At 37.8% G+C, this 20,550-nt stretch overlaps 1 protein-coding gene across 3 annotated transcripts in view; it reads left to right on the top strand.

Moving 5' to 3' along the window:
* SSH2 (slingshot protein phosphatase 2) overlaps positions 1 to 20,550 on the top strand; it is a 241,886-nt gene that overhangs the window by 40,699 nt on the left and 180,637 nt on the right. The gene's annotated exons all lie outside the window — the stretch shown is intronic.

Here is a 20,550-nt window from a genome sequence, read left to right as displayed (position 1 = left end):
GTTAGGTTTATTTTGATTCTGGAAATATTCTCGAGCTTCAAGGACAAGTTATAGTTTCCTTTCTTATATCTACTTAATCACAGTAGCATCTAGTAGATTCTCAATTAATATTGGAGTAAATGAAAAAATGAACAGCAGAAAGCATTGTAGTAAAGTGGAAATAGCATGAGCCTCTGAGTAAGAAAAACCTAGTTTGAATACTGGTTCTATCTCTTATTTTCATCTTGGATAAATTACTTGACTGAGTCCCTGTGCTCTTATCTGTAATATGGAGATGATGATACTTAAGATTTTTGATACTCTTGTTTTAAAATATTTGTCAACATACATTCTGATTTTTTGTCTGGAAAATATGGTCATCATATTTTAGTTCTTAGACTTTTCACCATGGAATTTTAAAACGATATACTCCTGGACACATTTTAAAAAATGAAATGTACAGACATGAGATTTAGAGGAAATTAATGTAATTTAGTCACCAATTTGTATAATTATGAAAAATAAGAACACCAAATGCTATGTTTTTAAAGATTTCCTATGATTCACATCAGAAAATCAACGAGTCTTGAACCAGACTTTTTCAGTTGTTCACTTGCTGCTTTGAGCTTATTTTTCTGCCTATTCATAATTTATGTAGCTTATGCCTATTCTTAATTATGTAGATAATTAATAATTTGAAATCATGAGTATCTTATTGCACCATTAGAGTTTACTAGTTACAATCATAGTGTAATGTATTTAGTAGGATATGGCTAGATTTTTATCTCATATTTTCCATATGCCTTCACTGATACTTATGACTAGTAATGCATTATTTAATATGGAATATCTACTATAGTAGAAATCTGGAAGAAATTTTAAATACTCCCATACTACCAAACAGGTAGTATCTTCATTCATTGATTTATTAATTCTAAAAATATATATTGAACACTAGGCAATGAGCACATACTGTTCTAGGCAATTAGGTATGCATTGATGAATAAAGCAGACAGTTCCTTCTCTCATGAAGCTTATTCTATATAGTAGTGAAGATAGAATTAAGCATGTACGCAAATTTGTAATAACAAATTGTGATGGTTCTCTGACTGAAACAACAGGGAGCAGTGCTTAAATTGGAGATTAGGAAAGGCCTCCCTGAAGGTCATACTTAGTGAGGAGGGGCCCGCCATAAGAAAATAAGGAAAAGAGTAGTGTAAGCAAAGAGAATAGCGTGTTCAAAGGCCCTGAGGTGGAGAGAGTTTGGCATATTTGAGAATTTGAAGGAAGGCCAGTGTTTCTAGATCAACGTGCCGTGAGACAGAATTAAAAAAACTAGAGAAGTAGGCAGGGGCCCTCCTTCTGTGCTCCATATCACCATGTTAAGAGAGCACTATCTCTAGTTGTTCCTATACCCACCTAACCTTATGTAAATATTATTAAACTTTTTTGCTGGGGGAGGGAGCGTTGGCTTTTCTTTTTGTAGTGTAGGCTCTAGGCATAGGAATACACACTGATTTTTATTGTTGCTATTGTATTGTTTCTTGGATAGGAGCCAAGTCTTCATGCTAATGTTGTACTGTGCCGTTATGTCCAGTGGGTACTAATAGTCACCAATTCCTTTTGTGAGATGCTAAAACAAACGTAAATCTCTAAACTCTCAGTTTTCTAGAATCAGAGCTGGAATTAGTCTAAAACAAACATGTACATAATTCAAAAGAAATTGTTTTATCCTTCTATCACTTTGAAAACCAGAAAGCAAGCATGTCTAATGGACCACTGCTTTTCATCACTGTTTTTAAAAAATGAATGAGGGCTTCCCTGGTGGCGCAGTGGTTGAGAGTCCACCTGCCGATGCAGGGGATACGGGTTCGTGGCCCGGTCCGGGAAGATCCCACATGCCGCGGAGCTGCTGGGCCCGTGAGCCATGGCCGCTGAGCCTGTGTGTCCGGAGCCTGTGCTCCGCAACGGGAGAGGCCACAACAGTGAGAGGCCCTCGTACCGCAAAAAAAAAAAAAAAAATCAGACTTATTAAAGGATTTGGCTGAAATAAGAGTCTCCCTATGTTTTACTAAGGTATTCATTTCAATGTGCTATAATTTAACTATTTACCTGTTGTTGGATATTTGAGTTGCAATGTGTATAATTCTATAGGGAATATTTTGGACATAAATCTTTTCAAAAAAATTTTTATTGGAGTATAGTTGATTTACAATGTTGTGTTACTTTCTGCTTTATAGTGAAGTGAACCAGTTATACATATACGTATATCCACTCTTTTTTAGATTCTTTTCCCATATATGTCATTACAGAGTATTGAGTAGAGTTCCCTGTGCTATACAGTAGGTCCTTATTACTTATCTATTTTATATACAGTAGTGTGTATATGTCAATCGCAGTCTCCCAATTTATCCCTCTCCTGCTTTCCCCCAGTAACCATAAGATTGTTTTCTACATCTGTGACTTTATTTCTGGTTTTTTAATTTTTAATTTTTTTACGTAAATCTTTATATACATCTCAGATTATTTCTTTAAAATAAATTCTGGAATTTCCTCAGTCGAAGATAATGAACATCTTCAAGATTTTTTTGATACAATATCAGATTACTTTTCAGAAAAATTTTACTATTTTATACTCACAGCCATTGGTAGGTGAGAGTTCCTCTTTCTCTTTTCCTTAATAGCTTTGGAAACATTTATAGTCTCTTATCTTTGCCAGTCTGAAGGATGAAAATTGTATCTTGTTTTATTTTGTATTTTTGATTAACTAATGAAGTAGGATATGTTTACGTTCTGATATTTTTAAAAAAATCAAATGCATCAGAAAGCACTAATGTAGATAGGATAATATACGTTTATTCCACATGGGTATAAAAAGGATTTGCTTACAAATGGCTGCAAGAGAGTATGTTTTCAAATCTTATTATCTTCAGAGACTAGATGTAAACTTTCAAGCTCTAGCCAGTGTTCAATAGGATATTAACATTGTGAATCCAGTGTCCCAGAACATAAATTTGACAGTTCTCTGAAAACACTGGAACACAGATGGAAAATTCAACAGCCCTTCTTCATTGACTTGCTTATGATCTACCAATGAGCAAAATGCAGCAAGACTGCCAGCTGCTCTGCATCTGCAAACATTTGTGCAGAACTAATTTTAATAGCAGATGATGGAAATTAAAAAAAAAATGCAGCCTCCCCTCTGAGAAAGTCAGACCTATCCCGTGACTTCTCAGATGCCCCATAACCCTGTTAGCCAGCGTTTCATTCCTAAAATTCCATATATTACTTCCCTTCCTTCTCATGTGAGAAGTTTTAGAAATGTTTAAGGGAATCTCACAACTTCAGAAAGTCTTGATACTCCTTTAGTTGCCACCCTATGATGCTGCCATATTTAGAAGACTCTGTGTACAATTAGAGTTCACCCATGAAAGATTCTATTTTGACCTTTAAAGATACCCAGACTTCATTTGTCTTATATCCATCGTAAAAAAGCCTGCTTCTTCATATAGTATTGAGGTAAAAATTACAGGTAATGAAAAGAAACTTTAAAACTATTTTTTTTAATCAAATGGATGATGAAGGAGTGGTAATTCCAGTAGGAATTTGATGAATCAGTGTCTGAATGATGCCACGTACAGGTTTTGGGTTTATTGTATCAGTATTTCAGGTCTTCAAAGGAACTCACACAGGCCCAGATGGGTGCCTCTGTGACACTTGTCAGTATCTTCATTCAAATGTCAGAGTTTAGTCAAATCTGTTCTTTTTTTCTTGGACTTGCTTACTGCTGAAAGACTAAATTCCTTCATTATTATTATTTGATTTTTAAGTTTATTTTTTAATTTTTTAAACTAGATAATGTATTCATAAGATTCAGAATTCAAGAAGTTATGAAAGAGTATATAGTGAAGAGTCTTCCTACTTCTGTCCCCCAGCCATTCACTCCTCTTCTTCACATACAACTAATGTTATTAATTTTCTGTGTCTCTAAAAGTACTCTATGTATAGACAAGCAAGTGTGTGTGTGTGCGCGCGTGCCTTTCCCCTTTTTTATACTAATGGTACCATACCATCTACAATATTCTGTACCTTGCTTTTTTTCACTTAGTCTAGCTTAGAAATGCTCCATATTAGTACATAAAAAGCTCCCTTGTTTTTATTATTTCTAGATAGGATTCCATTGCATAGATGTACTTTAATTTCCAGTCTCCAGGCTTTTGTTTCTATAATAAGTGCTGCAGTGAATAACATTAGAAAAATGTCATTTCACATAATTATAATAAATTTCTAGAAATAGAGCTGCTGGGCCAAAGGGAAGGTATAGTTTTATTTTCAATAGGTATAAAGCTAGAATGTGACCCAAGGGTTCAACCTTAAAAACCAAACCTGGAAAGAAACAGAGGTCATAGTTAACTGACCAGAGATTCTGATCTGTATCACTAAATGAGATAGCTTTGAAATACTTTTCTTTATGTAAGTAAAAAAGGCAATGAAAATACTAAAGGATTACTTTCAGTAATGATTACTTTTCAGTGGTGACCAATAACTCTAATTCAGCACTTTAAATTACTTCCTTATTACCACAGATAGTTCAAGGCAATTACGTAATTCTAAGAAAGTTCACTTATTCAACTTGCTACCATCCTAAATACTGCTTTGCAGTTAAAAAAAAGTTAATGGGGCTTCCCTGGTGGCGCAGTGGTTGAGAATCCGCCTTAAAAAAAAAAAAAAAAAAAAAAAAAAAAAAAAAAGTTAATGATCGACATTTTAAATAGCATCATGATTTTAAACTCATTCACAATATACTAGGTATAAACATTTATTTAGTTCCTAATCTTTGAAGACATTGTCCTTGCCCTCAATATAGTAATATAAACTATATTAGTAGTTTATAATCTGCACAAAAATTCAGAAAGGATTCTTTACTGTTACGTATCATGATCTGTACTTTATCTATTTCTTTATTTTCCCATCAATAAATGGTACACTTGGCTAGCATATTTTCAGGTGCTTATTTGCAGTCTGTATCTTTTCTTGGTGAAGGGTCTGTTCAAATATTTTGCCTATTTTTTATTAAGATATTTGTCTTTATATATTGTGTTGACAAGCACTTTGTCAGACATATTTTGCATATATTTTACCCCAGTTTGTGGATTACTTTTTGTTTTCTTAAGTGTGTCTTTCAAAGAGCATAGTTTTTACAAACTTTTTCTTTTACGGTTAGTGCTTTTTGTGTCATTAAGAAATCTTTGCCTAACCCAGTGCTGCAAAGATTTTCTCCTGTATGTTCTTGTAGAAGTTACACCTATATTTTGGTAACCATTTATAGTTGTCACAACTTGCTTTCCCAGTTGAGGAAATTAGGCTCAGAGAAGTTATAACAATTTGCCCAAGGTCATTTAGTCGTTAGTTGTCATTATCTCTAACTAATTCTAAATTCTGTGCTTTTCTTGCTGTACAAGTTTGTGCATATTATCAGAATATGTACATAGGAAGATCATAAACCGTGCTGGTCTGACATATCCTAAGGGTAATCATTTAGTTTGTCAGTTCCCAAGACCTTGCCTTCTCTCATTTCCTGCTGGGATCTACCATTTGTTTAGCCCATCAATCAGAGGGCAAGCAAGGGAGAAATTGTTAAATTTACTAAAATCAAATGTTATTTTCTTAGTGCCTCATAAAAGATATTGTCTAACTACTTAGATTCAGTCCAAATTTTGATTTATGGACCACAGTATTAGTAATGTAAGAATGCATCTTGAATAGTCAGCCAACAAATATTTATTGAGTGCCTATTATAAATGCCAGGCATTATGTGTAGTTGCTGGGTATATAGAATGAATGAATTAGGTACACTTGATCTTTTTCCTCATGAAACTTATAGTCTAGAGCAGCAGTCCCCAATCTTTTTGGCACCAGGGGCGAGTTTTGTGGAAGACAGTTTTTCCATGGATGGGGTGTGGGGGGATGGTTCAGGTGGTAATGGGGAGCAGCAGATAAAGCTTTGCTTGCTTGCCCGCGGCTCACCTCCTGCTATGCAGCAGGTTCCTCACAGGCTGAGGACGCTACCACAGCCTGGGGGTTGGGGACCCCTGGAAAGGAGTAGCTTTCCAATTCTTATGACTGAGATTCACAGTAATAAATACATTTTACATTATGACCTGGTATGCTTGTGTAGGTGTTCTTGTATACATATCTAAAACAAGTTTCATGAAACAGTTCTTCCTTTTCCTTCATGCAGTCAGTGTACGCTGATATTTTCTATTCTAGTTAGTTAAAAAAAACAAAAAAAGTATGTTGCTACAGACCTCTAAATTGATTTCACAAGCTGCTCATGGGTCTCTCAGCCTGCAGTTTGAAAAAAAATGAATAGAAGCTGGTTCATTACTGTGTTTTGGGAAGACTTACAGATTGTGGTTTGTTGCCAGGGGGCTTGCTGGGAGAACATGAATATAGTGTTTGCTTCTTGAGATTCCCAGCTGCCCTTTGGTCAAGTGGGACAGTAAGTATAACTATACTTTCCCCCTAAACACACCAAAACTTTCAAAATTTCAAAGGAAGTGCTTACTTACTTCCTTTGTAAGATTCTGTAGTGCTGGAAATGACAATGCTTCTCTTCTTGTTCACAAAATTATGAGGCCCGTTATAGATTTAGGAATAAGTGGGAAATAACTAGCTAAGGAAATTTGTCACTCAAACTAATGCTAAAACATACACAGAAACCTGAAAAACTGTTTCAGTAAGAAAATTTAAAAGTTTCTTTCTTCATTGATTGTTTGGAATTGAGGAAACTGGGTATCCTGAGTGGTATTACTTGGCTGGGTGTAAATTATGAACAGTCCTCAGAGAAGGGAGTTTTATGAACCCTCACCACAAGTGACCTTTTTATCAAAATATAAAACTGCTTCTTACCTTTTAAGCAGACAATTCAGAACTTCAGAACATGAGAGGGGTCTATCCATTTATCTCAGTTTGCAGTTATTTGAGGATTAGAGAAGAAAGGATGTTGCTTCAGAAATTTGAAATTAGAGACTTTTAATCAGAGGAAGTTTTATTCTGTGACATTTTTTAGTCTGATTTCTACTCAGAATGGACCTAAAAGTCAAGTTTTTGGTAGTGGAGATTTTTGTTTTTTAACTCCCAATGGGAGTGTAACACTATAGCAGGGTGCTTTTTTACTTTGAATCTTTCTAACCACCTTCCTTTGACAAATCCACATAAGCTAATTAACATTGATTTGAGGAATTACAGAAAATATGGTCCAGATTTAAAGTTTCTGGAGGGTGTAAGTTTCCGTTGCATTTCCTGATGGGCTGGTCCCCTTTCTAATGGAATTATTTTATTGTGGCAAAGGGGTGATAGTAAATTATTGTATTTTAAACAATAATTTTCTAAGATGCACGTGGTTTAAATACCAACCAAGAATACCAGTGTTCTCATACAAATATTTGTTCTCCATCTAGACAGTGGGAATAGTGAGAATAACAAAATGGGCTTAGGACAGTTCCCAAGTCTAAGGCTTCTCAGGTTTTTGTTTTGTTTTGTTTCTCCAGTTAGAAGAAACTAGTGTATTTGGAAAGAAATTCCTTGGTTATGAGAAACAGAGACCATCATCTTTAGAGGATATGTTAACATGAGAACTAAGATCTTTCTCTACATGGAATGAACATTTTCCTTCAGAGAAGTTATCCTCCTGGGAGGGGATTTTCTGCTGGAATATCCCTATTTCTGACAATCCTGACCAGGCTCAGACAACTCTGGCTGTCAGAACTTGACTGATGTCTGTGAGACATGGCACTTTTCATTTTGCTTTGCTCAGGGTCCCTGCATGGGCCTGGAGTTCTTCTTTGTGCTGACTGATGTCCCATATAAGAAGTCCATGCATAAGCTCCAGTTTTTCTCTAGGATCAGGATAGTGGCTATCATAAATTCCTGTGCTTTAGTATCTATCCCTGCTGCTCATGTAAAGAGCTCTGGTTTCAACTGGCCCTGGGCTCTGTGCAGAGATTGACATGGACTTTGATTTCTACAGGGGACCTTCCTGCACTTTGCCTCTATGCTTGAGAAAAAGCCACTCTCAAAAGCAAGTCATCCTTTTCTGCAAGTTTCTTTTCAGAGGAACTTCCTTCTGTGGCAGTAATCAGCGGGCCTTGTTCACAAGGGTCACTAATGCCCTGGCCTAGGCAGGGTAACTCTTCCCTTGTGAGTCCCCCAATCCTTCATTCGTCCTTGATATTCTCCTCCTTTGAGTCTCTAGTCTAGTATCCTTGCTTCTGTCAGTTGGTGCAAAATCCTTGTCCTGGCTCTTCCCTTTGGCCTGAAGCTTAGGGACCCAAGGTGTTTCCCTTTGGCCTCCATAAGGACACACAGCACCTGGAAAGCTGCCCTGGCCCATTGGAAATACTCTGGAGATGGGACTCTGAGACCTTAGAAGCCAACCCAACTGAATTAAGGAACACTGCAAGGGGACAGCCCAGTGACTGGTACTGGAGCCCTACCTCAAATTTGAGCTTTGACTCACCAGCAATCTCCTTTTTAAAGCATGGTTGGCTTGGATTTGGGGCAACCAGCATTCTTGGTTGTAGGAGACACTGCTTTGTTGCTGGAGCCCATAGACCACTTCAGCTTTTGGGAGTTTCTCACAATGGCTCTTAATGATATCTTCCAATTGTGGTTTAGGAGATAAGACCCCCTTGGTATTGACCATCGCCCTGGAATCTCTGGCCCTTGAAGCAATTTCTGAATTGACTTCTAAAATCCTTTTCCTAAAGTGGAAACTAAACTTAGAGAAGTGCCCTCTTTTATGGGTTCTTCTCTCCAGGTTCTCTTGCTCCTCTCGCTCTGGGGCATTGCTGTTTTATGTCTGGAATCTCTTGAGACACTTCCACTCTCATCTCTTTGCTCGTTTCCTTACGTTGCTCAACTTATGGTCAGCTCTGCACTATTAGCCCTTCACAAAGTCCAAAGTCCCACTTTTCCAGATTATTTTTTATGATGCAGGATGAGAGAGGCTGAAAAGTCCGTCTTTTTTTCTCCTCACTGAGGGGAGTGGGGAGGATTTCACAGGCCCATGACCAGTATTTGATAGGGATCCTTCTCAGAATTCTCTGGTGGAAACTGAATTTTATGTGATCACTTTGTCTCTGACCTGCATGAGTTTTCCCCAAGGAGCTTGGCAATCTCACTATGGTGTCAGCCTCTGAAATATGGGTGACTAGGGAGAAAAAGACTAGGACAGATTTTGTAATTGGGCTTCTCTCACCTTTAAATAGCTTTAAGAATTCAAGGATCTTGAGAGGTAGACCCTACCTCTGCCATACCTAAAACTGAATGTGATTTTTTTAGCGCGTGTTGAAAGTTTGGATCAGGAAAGGAGAGCTCTGGAATGGTATTCAGGTGAGGTTCCCCTTGGATAGTTTGAACTGTTGGTGGTAACTATTTCTCCAGAGAGAATTTCTTTGAAAGATTATAGCCTAAGGTTTACAACCTTTAAGCTCCTTCTGGGCAGCTTCTCTCATCATAGTCCAGTTCATCAATTAAAATGCAAAAATGACCTTTCTGCTGTGTGAAGAGATCTTGAGGTCAGAATTTGTATAGGAAATTAATTACAAATACAAAACCATCACTCACTTTACTCCCAGTTCAGCCTGTTAGTTCTTAATTTTAGGTATCTCTAGCCTTCCTTGCTGATCAACCTAGATTCCTCTTCTAGTACTAGAGCTAAATCTTTTAGTTCTCTTATTTATTGCAGAAGGAATCAAGCTCTTTACTTACTGGAAAATAGGCCTAATCCTCGGTTCTCAGTAAAAAACTGTTCTTTTCACAATCGTCTGAAACCTGACTTGGTAATGTCTCATGATTCTATCTCAGTAACAGCAATCTTTCTTTCCTGGCACACATCCCCAGACAATTGTCCAACGGAGGCTTTTCTCTCCTTTCTTACTCAGTGTCTTCTTCAGATTCCTCTTGTTTCCTGAATTCTCCTACTTTCTCTAAAATAGCCTTCTTTTTGCTCTTCAAACCTGTGTTCCCCAAAGGAATAAAGAGCTTCACCTCTGCACACTCTACAGAAGCATGCAGTGGTCATATTACATGGCATACACATTAGCATCTCTAAAACCTAATTCACTTTCATAGCCCAGGTTCCAAATCAAGCTACACAAAAAAGTTTTAAAGGTGTTTGTGTGTGTGTGTGTGTGTGTGTGTGTGTGTGTGTGTGTGTGAGAGAGAGAGGGGAGTTGGGGGTGATTAATGGTTGTGTTTAAACCACAGATAGCTCTCATACATTGGTCTGAGGCGGGAAATAAAGAATTAGAATTCTAAGGCGTTAAAGGCCAGAAGACAATATGTAGGTTGATTTACAAATAAATGGGGTCAACAAGAATTGTATGCTTTCAGCAGATGTGGAGTTAAGCTTTCTGTACCTCCTTGTTTTGCTAGCTTGCTCTCAGCTCATGAAGTTGACAGAATTGTTTTTTTTTTTTAACTCCTACACAGAACAGGAGGGAAGTAAGCAGCTAACTAGTTAATAGCAGAAGCCTAACCGAAAATGGAAAATAATAGAATATTTGGTTTGCCTAAATTGAGACAAACCCATCTCTCTGTAGATTACATATCAATTTTGAGCCACTTAATTATCAACTAGAGACGTGAATCCAGAAGTTTTCTTTTTTCTTTTGTATGTTGAGATTCCAGATCTTGAAGTTCTGAGTAGCAGCAGCTATTTTTTAAAATTAATTAATTAATTTATTTTTGGCTGCGTTGTGTCTTTGTTGGTGTGCGCAGGCTTTCTCTAGTTGCGGCGAGCAGGGGCTGTTCTTCGTTGCAGTGTGTAGGCTTCTCATTGCAGGGGCTTCTCTTGTTGTGGAGCATGGGCTCTAGGCGCGCGGACTTCAGTAGTTGTGGCATATGGGCTCAGTAGTTGTGGCTCGCAGGCTCTAGAGCTCAGACTCAGTAGTTGTGGTGCACGGGCTTAGTCACTCTGGGGCATGTGCGATCTTCCTGGACCAGGGCTTGAACCCGTGTCCCCTGCATTGGAAGGCGGATTCTTAACCACTGCACCACCAGGGAGGTCCGTGCAGCAGCTATTTTACTCTCATTCTTTTTGTGGGCTTCCAGTGAAGGTTGAGCATCTACCACCAGCTTCTTGGCTTTTCTCTGTGTTTATGGACTTATTACTCGTTTATTAATTTGTTCTTACTGCTGTGGATGATTACTTCTCAGAATCCATCATGGTACCTAGCTTAGTTACCTTATATACGCATTCATTAAATACAGGTGGTGCCCCTTTATGTAAATTGAATAACCTGTGCATATGAATAACTGCTTTTATATCTCACTTGCCACTTTTCTTTACTCACTACTTTCCTTTTGTTGGTTTTGCTATCAGGAGTTAGTTTTGGAATGATACGATTCCATCATTCTGGTTCTAAAGCAGTGATATATGTGCTATCTACAGATGCAAATACTTTAGTCCAGTGGCTCTCAAACTTTAACTTACAGTTAATATATTTAATGTACATCAGAATCAGTTGGAGGGCTTGTTAAAAACACATCTCTAGGCCCTAACCCCAGATTTCCTAATTTGATAGATCTAGAATGGAGCCTAAGAATTTGCATTTCTAACCAGTTCACAAGTGAGGCTGTGCCTGGTGGTCTGGGCAGCACACTTTGAGAATCACTGCTTCTTCCAAAATAGGAATTTTTCTCCTATTTCAGAAACATGCCCTTGTAGGACAGATGGTTATATCAGAAAAAGAGAAGAGAAAGGAAACCAAACCTCATGGAGATCATGGGATTTGGTGAGCTTTTTAAAAAATATTTTCACATTATCTCTGTGTGAGGGTGTGAATTTGCTGGTACAAGTAATGTGGCATTTGTATAGGATCTGAAATACTATCATAAGTGAATATTCAAAGAATTAAAAGCAAAATCTCTAAATCTACAAAATATCCATATGTCAAATCATTATGTTGTATACCTTAAACTAATACAATGTTATATTTCAGTTATATCTCCATAAATCCGCAGGGAGATAAAACTATGATCTGTACAAAGATTAGAGACAGTTCTAGGCAGTATTCTCATTAGCCTGAGTTAAATTGTATGCTTTAGGCCAGGGATTGACAAACTTTTTCTGTTAAAAGCCTGACAGTAAATACTTTAGGCTCTGCCAGCCTTAAATGGTCTGTGTTGCATATTCTTCTTTGCCTTTTCTTTAGAAAACAAAACAAAACAACCATTTAAAAATGTGAAAACCATTCTTAGCTTGCTGGCCATATGAAAGCAGGCTGTTGATGGCTAACCCCTGCCAAGGCCAGTGAGGCTGAAGTCATCATTTTGAAGCTTCCTGAAATTCTGGGATTTGAGAGGTGCTTTGAAGGATGGCTAAAATTTAGATTGAAAGATTATATTCCTTCTGAAAGGAGAAGTGAGTAGAGAAACAAGCCTGTGATGCTTACCATAAAAGAGCTGTGAATTACATACAGAGTGTAGAGAGCAGCAGTACCTTTGCAGATGAAATGGACTAACTGCAAGCCAGAGTCAGGGAGTCCTGTGGCATGAATACCTGGACAGTCTCAGCCACTGACAAGCCAAGCTGCTAAGTAGCTCTGAGAAATGAAGATGCTCTTTTGGCTTAAAGCCTCCACGTTGACTTGGAGCCCAGGGGAGGCAGTGTCTCATGTAACAATTGGCTCTTCAATAGGAGCTGTTGCTACTATGACTAATTAATGGACAAACATCGTGTGTTTAGGGTAGTGAAGACTATTGGTCTCTTAACCAAAACTATACACAAAGATTATAACTCATCTTAATTTGTGTTATTGTTATTGGCAACAAGGAAGAATTGTAACAACTAATGCTGTCACTTAACTCATTCATTGAACATTTACTGAATGCTTACTCTGTGCCAGTCTCTAGAAATACAGCTTGAGAAGCTCACTGTCTAGAGAGAGAAACAATATATATAGAAATAATTACGGCAGTGTGAGGTAAGCATTAGAAAATATATGTGCAGGGAACTATGGATGCTTAGAAGAAGGAATCACCAATTCGTTCTGATTTAATCTGTCAAGTTGACCCAGTCTAATTATTACTGGCCATAGATTATATCCTTAATACTAACCAATTATCTTGCAGATCTGTACCATTGATTATAAAGAGGCCTGTGTAAAATACTGTGGTTGGATCAAATCCAATTCATCATTTAGAAAAAGCTATTTCAAACATCCTGCTGTTGCTACTAAATTTTTAGGATCCTCTTTAAGTGTAAAATATATAGCTCTAGCGTTGCTTGGTCCCTTAATTTTGTGCTTCCCACTGTACTGGTGTGAATATTGGGTTCTAAAGCACAATTGTTTTCCCCAGTAAAACTTGCAGAAAAGAAGATTCTGTGGTAGGCAGAAGAATAATGGCTCCCCCAATAGAGTCCTCATCTGTGAACCTGTGAATATATTATGTTACATGGTAAAGGGGAAATTAAGGTTGGATGGAATTCAGGTTGTTAATTAGATGACTTTAAAGTAGGCAGATTATCCTGGATTACCTGAGTAGGGGACAGTGTCATTATAAGGATCTTTAAAAGTCAAAGATGGAGACAGAGAAGAGGTCGGACTGATATGAGAACGACTCAACCCACTTTTGCTAACTTTAAAGATGAAGGAAGGGGGCCACAAGCCAAGAAATTCAGGTGGCCTCTAGATGCTGGAAGAGGCAAGGAAATGGATTCTCTCTGTATTAGTTTGCTAGGGCTGCCATAACAAGTACTGTAGACTGGTGGCCTAAACAACAGAAATTTATTTTCTCACAGTTCTGGAGGCTACAGGTCAGAAATCAAGGTGTTGGCAGGGTTGATATTTTTCGGAGACCTCTCTCCTTAGCTTGTAGATGTCTGTCTTCTCCCTGTGTCTTCACATGATCTTTCTTTTGTGTGTATCTGTGTCCTGATCTTCTCTTATAAGGATACCAGTTGTACTGGATGAAGTCCCACCCTAATAACCTCATTTTAATTTAATTACCTCATCTCCAGATGTAGTCACACTATGAGATACTAGGGATTAGGACTTAAACATATACATTTGGGGTTGGGGGGGACCACAGTTCAGCCCATAACACTCCGCTAGAGCCTCCAGAAGGAACATGGGTCTGCCACCACTTTGATTTTAGTACTCCTGACCTCCAGAACTGTAAGATAATAAATTTATGTTGATTAAACCATCAAGTTTGTGATGATTCAATATAGCAAATGAGAAAACAAATACAAGTAACTTGAATCTACCAATAGGAGACTGATGAACTGTATTGTGGAATATGTATACAATGGGATATCATGCAGTGATCAAAAATCATGAAGTAAATGTCCATTGATGGATGAGTGGATAAACAAAATGTGGTATATACATACAGTGGAATGTTATTCAGCCTTAAAAGGGAAGGAAGGACTTCCCTGATGGCTCAGTGGTTAAGAATCTGCCTGCCAGTGCAGGGAACATGGGTTCGATCCCTGGCCCAGGAAGATCCCACATGCCGTGGAGCGACTAAGCCCGTGTGCCACAACTACTGAGCCTACACTCTAAAGCCCACGAGCCACGACTGCTGAAGCCCGTGTGCCCTAGAGCCCACATGCCACAACTACTGAGCCCATGTGCCACAGCTACAGAAGCCCGTTCGCCTAGAACCTGTGCTCTGCAACAAGAGAAGCCACCACAATGAGAAGTCTGTGCACCGCAACAAAGAGTAGCCCCCGCTTGCCGCAACTAGAGAAAGCCCACACGCAGCAACAAAGACCCAACACAGCCATAAATAAATAAATAAATAAATGGGAAGGAAATTCTGATAGATGCTACAACGTGTATGACCACTGAGGACATTATGCTAAGTGAAATAAGCCAGTCACAAAAAGACAAATACTATATGATTCTACTTATATGAGACATCTAGAGTTATCAAACTCATAGAAACAGGAAGTAGAATAATGGTTACCAGGGGCTAATGAGGGAGAAATGAAGAATTTTGTTGTTGTTAATTTTTTTTTAATTTAATTTATTTTTTTAACTTAATTTTATTTTTTTATACAGCAGGTTCTTATTAGTCATCCATTTTATACACATCAGTGTATACATGTCAATCCCAGTCTCCCAACTCATCCCACCACCACCACCACCACCACCCCCGCCCCTTCCCCCTTGGTGTCCATACATTTGTTCTCTACATCTGTGTCTCAATTTCTTTCCTGCAAACCGGTTCGTCTGTATCATTTTTCTATGTTCCACATCTATGCGTTAATATTCAATATTTGTTTTTCTCTTTCTGATTTACGTCACTCTTTTTTTGTTCTAGTTCTGTAAAAAGTGCCATTGGTAATTTGATAGGGTTTGCATTGAATCTGTAGATTGCTTTGAGTAGTATAGTCATTTTCACAATATTGATTCTTCCAATCCAAGAACATGGTATATCTCTCCATCTGTTGGTATCATCTTTAATTTCTTTCATCAGTGTCTTATAGTTTTCTGCATACAGGTCTTTTGTCTTCCTAGGTAGGTTTATTCCTAGGTATTTTATTCTTTTTGTTGCAGTGGTAAGTGGGAGTGTTTCCTTAATTTCTCTTTCAGATTTTTCATCATTAGTGTATAGGAATGCAAGAGATTTCTGTGCATTAATTTTGTATCCTGCAACTTTACCTAATTCATTGATTAGCTCTAGTAGTTTTCTGGTGACATCTTTAGGATTCTTTATGTATAGTATCATGTCATCTGCAAACAGTGACAATTTTACTTCTTCTAAGGAAATGAAGGTTTTTTTTTAATGGGTGTAGAGTTTTAGTTTTGCAAGATGAAAAAGTTCCAGAGGTTGGTTGAACAACAACGTGAATATGCTTAACACTAATGAGCTCTACACTTGAAAGTGTTTAAGATGGTAAATTTTATGTTATTTTACCACAATTTTAAAAATTTTAAACAAAGATTAGTTAAAAAGGCAGCGACAGAAAAATAGGTGCAGTGTGTTTCCATTGTATATTTTAGAGAAAGGATATATACACATGTAATGCTTGTATGTGTACACTATATCTCTGAAAAGATATCCCAAGAAACTAGCATAGTGAGTACTTCTGGGAATGGGGTTGTAGAGAACTAGGAGGTGTGGGGGACAGTGATGGAAGGAAAATAAATACTCTCTGACACCTTCTGAATCTTGTTTACCACGTACTTATTGAAATAATGTTTTTTGCTAAGTTCACAGATACAGACAACAGGTTGGTAGTTGCCGGAGGCAGGGAGTGGGCAGGATGGGTGAGGGAGTCAAAAGGTGCAAACTTCTAAAATAGATAAGTCATGGGAATGTAATTTTTTAAAAAGAAAGAAAAGAAAGAATGGTTTTAAATGTGTAACTTGGGGTTAGGGACTGCAGAGAGTTTTCTCAGCTGGGTCATCCTTAGGCTATGAAATTGCTTTGTTCAATCCAGTTACACGTAAGTGTCAGGATAAATAAGATCTACTTCTTGTCTTGACCTTTAAAGGTTAAAAGCTTTTAGTCGGAAAGTGGTCCTCAGGCTTTAGGTTACACATGTATTTTATTGTTTGATGTCCAAAGTATATTTTCAAAGTCTCTAGTTCTTTAAGAACAACTGCAGGGACTTCCCTGGTGGTGCAGTGGTTAAGAATCCACCTGCCAATGCAGGGGACACGGGTTTGAGCCCTTGTCCGGGAAGATCCCACATGCTGCAGAGCAACTAAGCCGCGCCGCAACTACTGAGCCTGCACTCTAGAGCCCATGAGCCACGACTACTGAGCCCACGTGCTGCAGCTACTGAAACCTGTGTGCCTAGAGCCTGTGCTCCGCAACAAGAGAAGGCACTGCAATGAGAAGCCCGCACACCACAACGAATAGTAGCCCCTGCTCTCCACAACTAGAGAAAGCCCACGCGCAGCAACGAAGACCCAACGCAGTCAAAAGAAAGAGAAAAGAAGGAACAACTGCGATTCTTCACTTAATTAGAACCCCTAAAAGAGTTGGGGGGAGAAAAGATGCAGGAAAAAAGGAAAGATAGAAATGTAATAATACTTAATGTTTTCTACTTCTTAAAATCACATAAGCTGTAGCAAAAATAGAATAAAAGAGACAACAGTAGGAATAGGTTTTGACTCTTTTGGGATTATTTTTTAAGACTTCTGCTTGCAAATTGTTAGGTAACTGCACAAGTTAGATTTTAACACTCTTCAAAACATCCTCCGTAGTACATGATGCTTTACGTCATAAGTTCCATATAAAGATTGCAACATTTTATTACAATAATTGTTGCTCAGAAGCTGTTCTGGATTGAAACTTCTTGTTACATATGGATGTGTTTTCCTAACCAATCTTAGCCCCTGTTTTTCTCCAAATGATAATTGACCAAAGGGGCATATTTCCACAGAGCCATATTAGATATCTATTAGATAATCATTTATTTTTTTTCTTAATTACATGCTAAATTATATTAATAGAGTTCCTAAGCATTCATTCTTAGAATAAATCCTTTATAATGTCAAAGAAAATAATCAATAAACAGTCTATAATAGGAATAAAAAAGAGTTTTATTTGAACCAAACTGAGGACTATAGCCCGAGAGACAGCCTCTCAAATAACCCTGGGGAACTGCTCTGGAGGAGCATGGTTTTCAACACAGTTTTATATCTTGTCAGAACAAAGAACATCAGACAGGTCAGAGATACATTTCTTCAAGGTTTAAAAAAAAAAACCAGATCAGCATATACACAGCAAATCAATATGACCTTGGCATCTGGGAAGGAACTTTTATCATCGAAAGAGTACCAGCATTGGCGTCGCAGGAAGAGAGGCATTTAATCTTTATTATTTTTTTTTTTTTTTTAATTTTTTTCTGTACGCGGGCCTGTCACTGTTGTGGCCTCTCCCGTTGCGGAGCACAGGCTCCGGACGCGCAGGCTCAGCGGCCATGGCTCATGGGCCCAGCCGCTCCACGGCATGTGGTATCCTCCTGGACTGGGGCATGAACCCGTATCCACTGCATCAGCAGGCGGACTCTCAACCACTGCGCCACCAGGGAAGCCCTTAATCTTTATTTTTAACACGAACATTCCTTACTTCTGGTAAAAGCACCTTTTTTTTAAGTGATTAAAGCATATGTACAATGTATGTTTGATAGGCCACAAAAGGCTTATAAAATTAAGGTTCAATCATGTACAAGCTAGAATGACTTCCCCATAACTCAATATGTGAAAGTTCCTTCTATGAATAGTCATAAGCAAGACAGTTCAATCTGCAGAACCCAGAAACAACTCAGGAATTGGAATTACCAAGTACCTCAGAAAGCAGAGGAAAGAAATCGAAATATTCTTTGTCTTCCTTTAGGATTCTTAGGATTTAATTTAGAATTAAATACGTTGGTTGCAAGTAAATACTTGTTCCAGGAACCAATTACTTTTAATGCTACCAGCACACTTAAATTGATACCTTGTATCTTAATGAATTGAATTTCAGTTAATAAGTATGCAGTAGGGCTTCCCTGGTGGCACAGTGGTTGAGAGTCCGCCTGCTGATGCAGGGGACACGGGTTCGTGCCCCGGTCTGGGAAGATCCCACATGCCGCAGAGTGGCTGGGCCCGTGAGCCATGGCCGCTGAGGCTGTGCGTTCAGAGCCTGTGCTCCGCAATGGGAGAGGCCACAGCAGTGAGAGGCCCGCATACCGCAAAAATAATAATAAGTATGCAGTAAAGTCTTAAAATAACTTTAGGAATGCAAGTGTCATTATAGGACCTCTTTTTTTAATTGAAATATAGTTGATACAATATTATATTAGTTTCAGATGTACAGTGTAGTGATTCAGTATTTTTACAGATTATACTCCCTTTAAAGTTATTACAAAATAATGGCTATAATTTCCCTATGTTGCACAGTATATCCTTGTTGCTTATCTACTTTATACATAGTAGTTTGTGTCTCTTAATCCCATACCCCTATCTTGCTCCTCCTCCTTCCCTTCCTCCACTGGTATCTACTAGTTTGTTTTCTATATCTGTGAGTCTGTTTCTGTTTTGTTATATACATTTGTTTTATTTTTTAGACTCCACATATAAGTGATTACATACCATATTTGTCTTTCTCTGTCTGACTTATTTTACTAAGCATAATACACTCCAGGTCTATCCATGTTGTTGCAAATGGCAGAATTTCGTTCTTTTTTATGGCCGAGTAATATTCCAGTTTATATAAAAGAACCTCTTTCTTGAAAGGTTATTTTGAAAGAGCTCATGTAAACATGCTGAAGTATATACAAGAATGAAAACTTAAAAATCTTAACTAGTATAATTTGGATTAATTAATGTGTACGTTTTTCAGTTTGTGTACACCTTGACAGTGACAAGCCATTTTTGATATGCTTAATATTATCTATGTTATCATTTTGTTGTGATATGGGAATTTGGGAGAATTGAAAGCAGCTTTGATCTCTACCTTATTCCTTCAGGTATTTTGTTTGTTATTTATTAAGCCTTTAGCTTTTGTAATATTAGAAGTATTCACATATTTTGTAGACTGACTTTTTCTTTTTGAAGAGACAAAGGAGAGTAAATATTCTTATTTTTTCCTCCTCCAAAATGCAAGGGAGTAAGGAATAAAGAGACTTTGAGTTTGCAGGACCTAAAAATGATTTTAAATATTTAGTTGTTTCTGTTTATTTTCTGAAAGAGGAAGAGGGAGGAGAAATGGAATATGAGACCGGGTTGTAAGGACAATAACCAAAAGTAGGTAAAGGATCAGGGTAGGAAAAAAGTAAGAAGGAAATTAACCAGGAGAAGGCAGTTAGGAGAAGTAGGAACTCTGAACTTTACTTTGTTTATTTGCACTCTAAAACTCAGTCTCTGCAGGTATTCTGGGAGTTGAATGAAGCACAGTCTCAGTTTTGAAAATACAAAATATGAGTCAACCATGAGAGCAATAAAGTAGTTGTATATGATTAAGTTTCAGCCACCGGTAGTGAGACGTTTTTTGTTTAATAGCTTTATTGAGATGTAATTGATAAACAAAAAACTTGACGTAGTTAATGCATACAGTTTGATGAGTTTGGATGAATGCCTACACCCATGAAACCATCATTAAAATCAAGGTAATAAACATAATCTATTACCTCCAAAAGTTTCCTTGTGCCCCTTAGGGGTTTTGTTGGGTTTTTGTTTTGCGGTAAGAACATTTAACATGAGATCTACCCTCTTAACAAAGAATTTTAATGCACAGTATTGTTAACAGTAGGCCCCATGTTGTACAGCAGATCTCTAAAATGTAATCATTTGCATAACTGAAACTTTATACCCTTTGAACAACTCCCCTTTTCCTCCTTCCCCTCAAACCCCTGGCAACCACCATTCTACTCTGTGCTACTGTGAGTTGGATTATTTTAGATACCTCAAATAAGTGGAATCATGCATATTTGTCCTTCTGTGACTGGCATATTTCGCTGATCATAATGTCCTCCAGGCTCATCCATGTTGTCACATATGGCAGGATTTCCTCCTTTTTTAAGGCTGAATAATATCCCATTGTAGGTATATACCACAT

This window comes from Neophocaena asiaeorientalis, unplaced genomic scaffold (assembly GCF_003031525.2).
Source record: "Neophocaena asiaeorientalis asiaeorientalis breed wild unplaced genomic scaffold, Neophocaena_asiaeorientalis_V1.1 scaffold129, whole genome shotgun sequence".
Classification (NCBI taxonomy): domain Eukaryota; kingdom Metazoa; phylum Chordata; class Mammalia; order Artiodactyla; family Phocoenidae; genus Neophocaena; species Neophocaena asiaeorientalis.
This window is presented reverse-complemented; position numbering and strand designations above follow the sequence as displayed.